This window comes from Berghia stephanieae, unplaced genomic scaffold, assembly GCF_034508935.2.
Source record: "Berghia stephanieae isolate SIO BIC M18660-M18661 unplaced genomic scaffold, UCSD_Bste_1.3 scaffold5130, whole genome shotgun sequence".
In the NCBI taxonomy this organism is placed as follows: Eukaryota; Metazoa; Mollusca; class Gastropoda; order Nudibranchia; family Aeolidiidae; genus Berghia; species Berghia stephanieae.
Window position 1 is genome coordinate 1 of NW_027626546.1, and position 5,967 is coordinate 5,967.

The following is a 5,967-nucleotide window of genomic DNA, read 5'->3' on the forward strand; positions in this document are numbered from 1 at the left end:
ATTAATTGAGCGCTGGAACCCTCCCGCGGTAAGCCCGCCGAGAGCCGAGGGAAAAAACTTATTACTTATTGTTATTATGTGGGGATGCGAGTAAAGAGGCTTTTTATCGGGTACTCAACTATGCGCCGAGCGAGCCAATCGTGCTCAAATCGTTTTACAACGCGTCTGCAGCCAACAGCAACACTTAACACGCAGAGCGGGACACGACAGGACGGAGAAAACATTACTAACTAGTTCTACATCCGAGTACGGTGCGAGAATGTGAGTAAAGAACCTTTTTATCGAGTACTCAACTATGCGCCGAGCCAGGCAATCGTGCTCAAAGCTCTTTACAACGCGTCTACAACCAACAGCAACACTCTAACGGGACACGACAGAACCGAGAAAACACTATTAACGGCCAGGTATTCGTTTTTCATCTGATTACTGGGAGAGAATGTGAGTAAGGAACCTTTTTATCGAGTACTCAACTATGCGCCGAGCGGGACAATATCCAGTAAACGTGCTCAAAGCGCTTTACAACGGGTTCCCAGCTAACAGCAACACTTAACACGCGGAGCGAGACTTGACAGGACGAAAAAAAAAAAAAACCACTTGTAACGGCCATGTACTCGTTTTCAAGGGATGCAACTCAAGAATATAACATAGGGTGTACAAATACCAAGGATTAATTCCCTTGACCGTCTACACTATATTATTATTATTATTATTATTATTATTATTATTATTTTATTATTATGTGGGGATGCGAGTAAAGAGGCTTTTTATCGGGTACTCAACTATGCGCCGAGCGAGCCAATCGTGCTCAAATCGTTTTACAACGCGTCTGCAGCCAACAGCAACACTTAACACGCAGAGCGGGACACGAGAGGACGGAGAAAACATTACTAACTAGTTCTACATCCGAGTACGGTGCGAGAATGTGAGTAAAGAGGCTTTTTATCGGGTACTCAACTATGCGCCGAGCCAGGTAATCGTGCTCAAAGCTCTTTACAACGCGTCTACAACCAACAGCAACACTCTAACGTGCAGAGCGGGACACGACAGAACCGAGAAAACACTATTAACGGCCAGGTATTCGTTTTTCATCTGATTACTGGGAGAATGTGAGTAAAGAACCTTTTTATCGAGTACTCAACTATGCGCCGAGCGGGACAATATCCAGTAAACGTGCTCAAAGCGCTTTACAACGGTTTCCCAGCTAACAGCAACACTTAACACGCGAAGCGAGACTTGACAGGACGGAAAAAAAAAAAAAAAAACCACTTGTAACGGCCATGTACTCGTTTTCAAGGATGCAACTCAAGAATATAACATAGGGTGTACAAATACCAAGGATTAATTCCCTTGACCTACTACTACTATTATTATTATTAATTTATTATTATTATTATTATTATTATTATCATTATCATTATCATTATTATTATTATTATTATTATTATTATTATTAATTTATTATTATCATTGTTATTATTGTTATTATTATTTTTATTTTACGAATCGGTCTGGCAAATTTAAATATACTTTCCGATATAGAAAACGCTGTTGACGGCCAGGTACTCATTCTCTACTCGAGTAGGGTGAGAGAATGTGAGTAAAATGCCTTTGAAAAATGTGCACGCTGCGCTACTTTTGACTTTGCGCGCGCAGTTTTATTGACCCTCAATTGAGCACCGACGAAACGGCTCTGGCGACTCTTGTCCGAGCTCATTATATTTAAAATTATTACTCTCCATAGCGGAAATGCGTCCTACAAATAGATACCGCTATCCGTCTACGACACTGCCACCATTGGAACGGAAAAAACCGCGTTCCAGAACTATACTGCCGGAAATCAAATCCGTCATGCCATCCTTCTCTACGAAGCGGAAATACGCACGACCAATAACGTTCAAGTCGTGGACATCCCCCCACCCCCCTTTGGCGCCCTCAACGATATCACCCTACGACACTGCCACCAGAAAGAAATACACCATCTTCCTATTCCTCTTCTTCTTGTTGTTATTATTATAATAAATATAACAAAATGAATGAGCACCGACGGAACGGCTCTGGCGACTCTTGTCCGAGCTCATTATATTTAAAATTATTACTCTCCATAACGGAAATGCGTCCTACAAATAGATACCGCTATCCCTCTACGACACTGCCACCATTGGAACCGATAAAGCCACGTTTAAGAACTATACTGCCGAAAATCAAATACGCCATGCCACGAGTAAAAAAACTGTTTTGCACTAAAGTGTCCGAGCCTGTCCGAAGAGGTTCGCTTTTTGAAACAATTCCTTCTTACGTAGCGAAATACGCACGACCAATACGTTAAAGTCGGGACATCCCCCCACCCCCTTCCTTCATTTGGCGCCCTCAACGATATCACCCTACGACACTGCCACCAGAAAGAAAGACACCATCTTCCTATTCCTCTTCTTCTTATTAGTATTATAATAAATATAACAAATTGAATGAGCACCGACGGAACGGCTCTGGAGACTCTTGTCCGAGCTCTTTACTTTTAAAATTATTACTCTCCATAGCGGAAATGCGTCCTAAAATAGATACCGCTATCCCTCTACGACACTGCCACCATTGGAACGGACAATGCCAGGTTCCAGAACTATACTGCCGGAAATCAAATCCGGCATGCCATCCTGCTTTACGAAGCTGAAATGCGCACGACTAATGACGTTAAAGACGTTGACACCCACCCCCCCCAGCTCCCCCCCTTCCTTCTTTTGGCGCCCTCAACGATATCACCCTACGACACTGCCACCAGAAAGAAGGACACCATCTTCCTATTCCTCTTCTTCTTATTATTATTATAATAAATATATCAAAATGAATGAGCACCGACGAAACGGCTCTGGCGACTCTTGTCCGAGCTCATTATATTTAAAATTATTACTCTCCATAGCGGAAATGCGTCCTACAAATAGATACCGCTATCCGTCTACGACACTGCCACCATTGGAACGGAAAAAATCGCGTTCCAGAACTATACTGCCGGAAATCAAATCCGGCATGCCATCCTTCTTTACGAAGCGGAAATGCGCACGACCAATGACGTTAAAGACGCTGAACACACCCCCCCCACCCCCCCCAACCCCTTCCTTCATTTGGCGCCCTCAACGATATCACCATACGACACTGCCACCAGAAAGAAGGACACCATCTTTCTATTACTCTTATTATTTTTATTTTAAAATATAACAAAATAAATGAGCACCGACGGAACGGCTCTGGCGACTTTGTCCGAGCTCTTTATTTTCAAATTATTACTCTCCATAGCGGAAATGCGTCCTACAAATAGATACCGCTATCCCTCTACGACACTGCCACCATTGGAACCGATAAAGCCACGTTTAAGAACTATACTGCCGAAAATCAAATACGCCATGCCACGAGTAAAAAAACTGTTTTGCACTAAAGTGTCCGAGCCCTGTCCGAAGAGGTTCGCTTTTTGAAACAATTCCTTCTTTACGTAGCGGAAATACGCACGACCAATAACGTTAAAGTCGTGGACATCCCCCCACCCCCCTTCCTTCATTTGGCGCCCTCAACGATATCACCCTACGACACTGCCACCAGAAAGAAAGACACCATCTTCCTATTCCTCTTCTTCTTATTATATTATAATAAATATAACAAATTGAATGAGCACCGACGGAACGGCTCTGGAGACTCTTGTCCGAGCTCTTTACTTTTAAAATTATTACTCTCCATAGCGGAAATGCGTCCTACAAATAGATACCGCTATCCCTCTACGACACTGCCACCATTGGAACGGACAATGCCAGGTTCCAGAACTATACTGCCGGAAATCAAATCCGGCATGCCATCCTGCTTTACGAAGCTGAAATGCGCACGACTAATGACGTTAAAGACGTTGACACACCCCCCCCCCCCGCTCCCCCCTTCCTTCATTTGGCGCCCTCAACGATATCACCCTACGACACTGCCACCAGAAAGAAGGACACCATCTTCCTATTCCTCTTCTTCTTATTATTATTATATATAAATATAACAAAATGAATGAGCACCGACGAAAACGGCTCTGGCGACTCTTGTCCGAGCTCATTATATTTAAAATTTATTACTCTCCATAGCGAAAATGCGTCCTACAAATAGATACCGCAATCCCTCTACGGCACTGCCACCATTGGAACGGACAAAGCCATGTTCAAGAACTATACTGCCGAAAATCAAATCCGCCATGCCACGAGTAAAAAAAACTGTTTTGCACTAAAGTGTCCGAGCCCTGTCCGATGGTGGTCGCTTTTTGAAATAATTCCTTCTTTACGTAGCGGAAATGCGCACGACCAATGACGTTAAAGACGTGGACATTCCCCCACCTCCCTTCCTTTATATGGCGCCCCCTACGACTCTGTCACCAGAAAGAAAGACACCATCTTTCTATTCTTCTTAGTTTAATAAACATAATAAAATAAATGAGCTTTCATACAGCGCAATATCCACTAAACGTGCTCAAAACGCTTTACAAGGGGTCCTGTCCAACAACAATACTTAGCACGTAGGACGAGACATGACGCCTGTTAGGCGATATTACAATTTTTCGGACAGGGACAACGTTGTTAACTGTCAGGCATCCATTTTACACCTGAGTACGGTGAGATAATGTGAGTAAACAGTCTATTCCAAGGACACAATTATGCGCCGAGCCAGGCTCGAACCCAGGAAAGCGAGTGTCATACCACTAGACCACATAGCCTTCTTCTTTTCTTCTTCTTCTTCTTCTTTCTTCTTCTTCTTCTTCTTTCTTCTTCTTCTTCTTCTTCTTCTTCTTCTTCTTCTCTTCTTCTCTCTCATCTTCTCTTTCTTCTTCTTCTTCTTCTTCTTTTCTTCTTCTTCTTCTTCTTCTTCTTCTTCTTCTTCTTTCTTCTTCTTCTTTTCCATCTGTGAAAACGAGACAGAATTTACAATAAAATTCAAAGTTTATTATTAAAAGAATTACAATTAGTATACCATTTTTTTTGGAATTTCAGGCAATATATAAATATATATGAGCTGTTTCACGAAACTTTCTTCCACGGCCGACTATATGTTCCCAGGAGTGAGATGCAGTTCAACGTTGGTTTGTTGTCATAATAAAAGAAAAGAAATGGACTGTGGAGGCTTTTAGAAAATAAGGTCTTTGTCCTCTGGCCATGCTCGCATTTTATCTGTTAAAGTTTTATCTTTAATGTTGGCAAAGGTTCTGTGAAACTCTGGGAAGGCTGTCCTGGGTGATCTTATAAGACATGGATCCACCGTCGTCTTCCTTCTATAGGCTCCTAAATAATGGAAGGCCATCTGAAGTTCGTCCTTAGTAAATTTATTCCTGGCCGTCACATATATCTGGGGGAAAATAAGAAAGAAAAGAAAAAGAAAATGTATTTGTACTAGAAGAGAAATTAATCTACATGAGTGGGGAGTGGGAGGGGAGGTATTTTGTTACTCCGAGTAACTTAAGAATTAGATAAATCTCTTTACATCTCCTTAGAGAGACCCCCCCCCCCCAAAAACACCACCCCCCCCCCCCCCACCCCGAACTTTCCTAAATTATCTCCCAGTAGAAGCCGATCCTTTACTCGGTAATTTTTGTATTACGTAGACAAAGGAAACAAAGCCAAACTCATAATTTACTTACGCCTTTTAAGACCTTGTCTTCTCTGATGCAATTATTGGGGCACGTCTCCGGGTTTATTGCAGACAAAGTCTTTGTGAAATATAGCACACTTGTATCTGTTTAATTTAAAAGAATAAACATAGATATTTGAATCATCTAAAGCCGTGTGATTATTAGTTTTTATTAAAGAAATGTTTAATCCTTTACGGCCAAAAACCTCACACTATGACATTATTTTTTCCGAGAAAAGACCAGAAAAAATGTAAGAAAGACAGGTGCACCATGTTCATAATTAGTATTGCATACATACCGGGAACTACAGGTGACGACGTTGAGGACTC

General features: G+C 42.1%; 1 long non-coding RNA gene across 1 annotated transcript; it reads right to left on the reverse strand.

Annotated features, from left to right (window-relative positions):
• Positions 1-4,985: 4,985 nt before the first annotated feature.
• Positions 4,986-5,961, reverse strand: LOC144961966 (uncharacterized). The gene is made up of 3 exons (XR_013643325.1): positions 5,937-5,961; positions 5,648-5,742; positions 4,986-5,355 (listed from the first exon to the last, which is right to left on the reverse strand). It is a non-coding gene; the product is annotated as an uncharacterized LOC144961966 (long non-coding RNA).
• Positions 5,962-5,967: the final 6 nt, after the last annotated feature.